The sequence below is a fragment of the Pinus tabuliformis genome, chromosome 2_2 (genome assembly GCF_031772625.1).
Source record: "Pinus tabuliformis cultivar Carrire ecotype Pingquan chromosome 2_2, CPIR1, whole genome shotgun sequence".
In the NCBI taxonomy this organism is placed as follows: Eukaryota; Viridiplantae; Streptophyta; class Pinopsida; order Pinales; family Pinaceae; genus Pinus; species Pinus tabuliformis.
In genome coordinates, this window is record NC_142300.1 from 800,811,810 (window position 1) to 800,818,646 (window position 6,837).

The 6,837-nt window shown below is 50.0% G+C and overlaps 2 non-coding genes across 2 annotated transcripts in view; both read right to left on the bottom strand.

The window, feature by feature from the left end:
- Nucleotides 1-1,147, bottom strand: part of LOC149195180 (25S ribosomal RNA) — a 3,411-nt gene extending 2,264 nt beyond the window's left edge. The window contains exon 1 of the ribosomal RNA XR_016255557.1: nucleotides 1-1,147. This exon is cut by the window's left edge and continues 2,264 nt beyond it. This is a non-coding gene — a ribosomal RNA (25S ribosomal RNA).
- Nucleotides 1,148-1,394: 247 nt separating this feature from the next.
- Nucleotides 1,395-1,548, bottom strand: LOC149195181 (5.8S ribosomal RNA). The gene has a single exon (XR_016255479.1). It is a non-coding gene; the product is annotated as a 5.8S ribosomal RNA (ribosomal RNA).
- Between the last annotated feature and the right edge of the window lie 5,289 nt (nucleotides 1,549-6,837).

A 6,837-nucleotide genomic window follows, 5' to 3' on the forward strand; every position in this document is an offset into this window, starting at 1 on the left:
CTTACCAAAAATGGCCCACTTGGAGCTCTCGATTCCACAGCACACCTCAATGGAGCAGCCGCACCCTCTTACCTATTTAAAGTTTGAGAATAGGTCGAGGGCGTTACGCCCCCGATGCCTCTAATAATTTGCTTTACCTGATAAAACTCGCACGTGAGCTCTACCTATCCTGAGGGAAACTTCAGAGGAAACCGGCTACTAGATGGTTCGATTAGTCTTTCACCCATATACCCAAGTAAGATGAACGATTTGCACGTCAGTATTGCTACAAGTCTCCACCAGAGTTTCCTCTCGCTTTGCCCTGCTCAGGCATAGTTCACCATCTTTTGGGTCCCAACAAGTGTGCTCGCACTCGAACCCTTCACATAAGCTCAAGGTCACTCGACGATGCACCACCCTAGAGTGGGGATCTCTCCTGCCAGCTTCCTTGTGCCTCGCAGGTCTTCAAACCCATCGACTCGCACACATTTTAGACTCCTTGGTCCGTGCTTGAAGACGGATAGAATGGAAAGCCCGCTAACCAACACCACGAGCACGCAGATGCACACGACTCGCCACAAGGGCACACGCTTTGTTCCTCAACCACCGTAGCGCAAAACCGACAGGAAATAATCCACCCGCGCTTGTGACGATGCAACAGCCCATGTTGGTTTGCACCTAAAGTCAAGCGGCGGACTAGCCTAAACCGTTCCACATTCGACCGAGACACATCGACAGCCTCCATCCGCTTCCCTCCCAGTAATTTCAAGCACTCTTTAACTCTCTTTTCAAATTCCTTTTCATCTTTCCCTTGCGGTACTTGTTCGCTATCGGTCTCTTGCCCGTATTTAGCCTTGGACGGAATTTACCACCCAATTTGGGCTTCATTCCAAAACAACCCGACTCGCTGACAACGCCTCGTGATGCGGCAGGGTCCCGGGCCAATGGGGTTGTCACCCTCTCAGGCACCCCCTTCCAAGGGACTTGGCCCAGGTCCGCCACTGAGGACGCTTCTACAGACTACAATTCAGGCGGCGCCGCCACCCGATTTTCATGTTGGGCTCTTCCCGGTTCCCTCGCCGCTACTAGGGGAATCCTTGGAAGTTTCTTTTCCTCCACTTAATTATATGCTTAAACCCAGCGGGTGTTCTCGCTTGAGATGAGGTCAAAAAGTTGGAGCTAAATCTGCCCTACCCCATGGGAGGACAAGAGAGAGCAAAGCAAGTTCAAGCGATGCCACACAAAGCCCGCATCAGCTAACGCCGACTGCCCATCCAAGGGGACAAGATAACCGCTCACCGACGCACGCCATGAAACATTGCTTGAGGTATTTCAGTTGACCACACCGCATGGGGCATAGACGACCAGCTCCGCTACTCCCTAGCATATTGCAGGGAGTGCATTTGAATGGGATTCGACACCCAGACAGATGTGCCCTCGACCAAGGCCTCGGGCACAAATTGCGTTCAAAAACTCGATGATTCATAGGATTCTGCAATTCACACTAAGTATCGCATTTCGCTACATTCTTCATCGTAACAAGAGCTGAGATATCCATTGCCGAGAGTCGTTTCCACATATTACTGAAAAATCGGCCACAAAACTGAATAGGGGCACCCCCCACAACAAATGTAAGGCCAAGGGGTAAAAGAAGGAAAAGCGCATGAGAGAAAGAGAAACAAAGGTCTCTAACAGAGGACAATCTCCCCCAGCCCCATGCCCTCGCAAAAAGGGGGGAAATGCGTGGAACAATGATCAAGAAGGACTAGGGTGGCCACCCTAGGAGCTCGCACTGCTTTTAGCCCTTCCCCAACACTAGCCCACAACAATTCCCCCTTTTCTCCATAAAGCTAGGGACCAAAAGGAAGAAAAGGGTAGAAAATTAAGCACAAACAAAGCACAAGCCTCCCAAGCCCCGTGCCTTTAGTGAAAGGGGGGAATTGAAGGGGACGATGATCGAGAAGGACTAGGGTGGCCACCCAGGGAGCTCACACTGCCTTTCGTCCTTCCGAAACACCAATCCACAACAATCCCACCTTTTCTCCATAATGCTAGGGGCCACGAGGAAGAAGGGAAGAAAACAATAAGAGAGAAAGGGATATATCAATCGTGACTACCGGCTCACAAGGGGAGGCTTCAAACAGAGAACAAGATTCCCCAACCCCATGCCTTCGCAAAAAGGGGGGAACTGCAGGGGACGACGATCGAGGAGGACTAGGGTGGCCAACCTGGGAACTCGCACTGCTTTTCATTCTTCCCAAACACCAATCTACAACAATCCCACCTTTTCTCCATAAAGCTAGGGGACGAAAGGAAGAAGGGAAGAAAACAAAATGAAAGAAAGAGAGATATCAAACATGTCTACCGGCTCACAGGGGGAGGCTCAAACAGAGAACAAGATTCCCCACCCCCGTGCCTTCTCAAAAATGGGGGGAACTGCAGGGGACGACGATTGAGAAGGACTAGGGTGGCCACCTTCAGAACTCGCACTGCTTTTCATCCTTCCTGAACACTAATCCACAACAATCCCACCTTTTCTCCGTAAAGCTAAGGGGCGAAAAGTAAGAAGGGAAGAAAACAACAGGAAAGCAAGAGATATCAAACGTGGATACCGGCTCATAAGGGGAGGCTCAAACAGAGAACAAGCTTCCCAAACCCCACGCCTTCGTAAAAAGGGGGGAACTACAGGGGACGACGATCGAGAAGGACTAGGGTGGCCACCGTGGGAACTCACATTGCTTTTCATCCTTCCTGAGCACCAATCCACAACAATCCCACCTCTCCTTCGTAAAGCTGGGGCCGAAAGGAAGAAGGGAAGAAAACAACACCAAAGAAACAAAGATCCCAAGAAAAGAGAGAAGTTCAACAGCACGCCGAGTAGATGTCTGCTAACCAAAAACAAATCAAACAAGGCACCCAATCAAAAAAGTTTCCCACCTCTTCACACCCTCCCAGATGCATTCAGCACAACACCCTTTCTAGCTTTAGAACATAGCAAACAACCAAGCAAATAAATCACAACCTAAAATTGACCAATAGAAAAGACAAGGGCCACGATGAGACTAGTGTCTGGAGCACGTCACTGAGAGGCAAACAGCCCCCCAACCCAACGGCACAAGGCTTGAAATGAAAAATAGATTGCTGCCAATAACACAAACCCACACCACTATTGCACCCATCTATGTACAAAACACCCAACAACCTTTCCAGCGAGAAATTCAACGGGGGTCAAAGAATCAAACTCCAAGGAGGAGTTTTCACGGGCCGAAACTCAATGCTGGAGAAAGCTGCGGGCCACAAATACATCGATGGTGCAATGCCACTAGAGAGAGGGATGTTCGCAAAGCGCACAACACGAAACAAAGAAATGACACAAGTCCCACAAAAAACTCACAATCCAAAGGGAGGAACAAAGACACAACTCGCTACTTCTTTTTCCCTTAGAAGGGGAGTGGCTCACGAGAGGATGAGGAATTCCCTTGATGGCAAAGGCATGAGATAAGATTGCCACCCTCATGCCCGTCAGCAGGGAAAATTGCGGTCTCGATGGAGCTCAGACTGAGGGATGGGGTTTTCATTACCTAGACACCCAACCCTTCCACAAGGGCATGTCGAGGAACGGTCAGGAGGGACTAGGGTGGCCAGCCCAACGGGTTGAACCGCTCTTCATCCATCCCATAATGACTGCACCCCAAAAATCTCCCCTCAGAGAAGGTTTGAGCTACTAGGCATGCATGCAACCACTCCCTCGACCCAACCACCAGCGAAAAATATCACCCAAGCAACACATCAACCATCACCGCCTTTTCGAGAGAACCAACTATGGAAGCCTGCACCCTTGGCGCATGCCTTCCAAAGAACAAAAGACTGAGCACCATTGTTACGAATGAGTTCGAATTTATCCATCGTATTTACCAAGCACCTCAACTCTATAGCAACCATGCCCGCCTGAACAGATTGTCGGAAGGGCTCCCAAGAAACAAGCTTCCGAACCCCCTACAGAAACATATTGGGGGGAAGAAAAACAAAGGATGGGTGGGAGGAGGGATCGGGCAGCTTCGCACCCCACGCACCCTACGTAAAGGCAACCTAGGATATTTCCCAGAGCTTTACCGACTAGACAATGAATAATTTTCCCCTACGGCCACCTCCACGCAAAGGAGGGAGGTCGAAGCGTTCCACCTCGAAATCCTTCTTCCAGATAGCCCCCACCATCGATGTAGCAAGCCTCCTCCCCGTTGGACCATGAGCGCATACACAATTGAAACAACAAGTGCCCCCCAACCCTCCCCTCCCCGCAGAGAGGCCACCTAGGAGTCCACCCGGACAGCAGCAACGATGGACCTCGATTGCATGATCGCCTGCGGTAGCCTCAATGCAAAGGAAATGGAAGGAAACAAAACAACAAGACCAACTGAGCCCACAACCTCTCTTAGAAATGTGCCCCCCAACCCTCCACGCCACACACTGAGGCCACCTAGGAGTCCACCTGGATGGCAGCAAGGATGGACCTCGATCACTTTACCACCTGTGGCAACCACGATGCGAAGGAAAAGGAAGGAAATAAATTCAAATCAAGAGGCTCGATACACAATGCAAGAACATATCCAAATAGGAGGAGGGATCGGGTAGCTCCGTACCCCCCGCATCTTACGTACAGGCAACCTAGGATATTTACCACAACTTTACCGACTGGACGATGAATACCTTTCCCCTACGGCCACCTCCATGCAAAGGAGGGAGGTCAAAGTGTTCCACCTCGAAATCCTTATTCAAGATAGCCCCCACCATCGACACAGCAAGCCTCCTCCGCATTGGACCAGGAGCGCATACACAATTGAAACAACAAATGCCCATAAATGTTGTGACTTAACATTTCCAACCACAAAAGCCTGCCACGCACGCAAGATGCAAGGGAAAAGCTGACCCCTTGATCAAACATATGGGCCAACACATCTATCAAAACCTCAAAGCCAACGCAACCACAAATGATGTGCACTTTGAAAGGAATGCCAACCCTTGACTTTACAATAAGGAGAACAGCGCCTCACATCACCCGACAAAAAAAGTAAGCAAGAGGGAGGGGTAGGTGGTTTACAACCAAAACCCTTCCACATCCCTCTTAAATGTATGCATCTCAACCGACAATTCCAACACGGAAAGAGTAAAAGCACAAGACATCGGCACCACAAACAACCGAACAATGAAGAGGCTAGCCATCACAAGGAACCCACCACAACAACCCATACAACTCCCAAAACTTGGAGCAGAGGGGAAATCGTTCACATATGCCTCCCAGGACAAGCATGGCCAACATTACCACTCATGCGCTACCGAGTGGGTATGGAGAGAAGATGAAAATCAGCCACCCTACAAATGACCTAAGGCCATTCTTGAGGCAAACACAAAAAACCAACTCAATTACCAACCCACCTTTCACACAAAAAGAAAAACCCTCCGCACCAAATAGGGAGGAGGTGAACAATATAACGAGGAGCCAATTTCAATGGAGCCACAAATGGCTGCCCAGCATAATCAAAATTCTCTATTCGCAACAACCAAGGGGCAGATAGCGACATAGGCACGACGGAGTTTTTGGGCTTCCATCTGGGACCGCAATAATGAAGGCTCAAAGGAGCGCCGAGAAAACTTTCAACATTCTTATCATTGGGATGGGAAAGAGGGATGGCGATGAGCATGGCCCACATTACCGCTCATGTGCTACCGAGTGGGGATGGAGAGAAGATGAAAATCGGCTGCCCTACAAATTACCCAAGGCCATTGTTCAGGAAAACCCGACAAATCAACTCGATTACCAACCCACCTTTCACACAGAAAGAAAACCTGTCACCGGTATCTTCTGGAGGGGCACGAGGGGGACCAGGACGAGCCAAGGAGCCACACCACAACAACCCATAGAGCTCCAAGAACTTAGAGAGTAGAAGGGGAATTGTTCACATATGCCTCCCAGAATGAGCATGGCCAACATTACCGCTCATGCACTACCGAGTGGGGATGGAGAGATGATGAAAATCAGACACCCTATAAATGACCCAAGGTCGTCATTCAGGCAAATGCGAAAACACAACTCGATTACCAACCCACCTTTCACACGGAAAGAAAACCTATCACTGGTATCATCTGGAGGGGCACAAGGGGACCAAGACGAGCCAGGGAGCCAAACCACAATAGCCCCTATAGCTCCAAGAACTTAGAGAGCGATTGTCCACATATGCCTCTCGGGACGAGCATGGGCAACATTTCCGCACATGTGCTACCGAGTGGGGATGGAGAGAAGATGAAAATCAGCCACCCTACAAATGACCCAAGGTCATCGTTCAGGAAAACGCAAAAACACAACTCGATTACCAACCCACCTTTCACACGGAAAGAAAACCTGTCGCTGGTATCATCTGGAGGGGCACGAGGGGGACCATGACGAGCAAGGGAGCCACACCACAACAGCCCATACAGCTCCAAGAAATTGGAGAGTGGAAGAGGAATTGTTCACATATGCCTCCTAGCACGAGCATGGCCAACATTACTGCTCATGCGCTACCGAGTGGGGATGAAGAGAAGATGAAAATTGGCTGCCCTACAAATGACCCAAGGCCATCGTTCAGGCAAACGTGAAAACACAACTCGATTACCACCCGCCTTTCACACGGAAGAAAACCTGTCGCTGGTATCATCTGGAAAGGCACGAGGGACCAGACAAGCCAGGGAGCCACACCACAATAGCCCATACAGCTCCAAGACTTGGAGAGCGGAAGGGAATTATTCACATATGCCTCCCAGGACGAGCATGGCCACATTACCACTCATGTGCTACCGAGTGGGATGGAGAGAATATGAAAT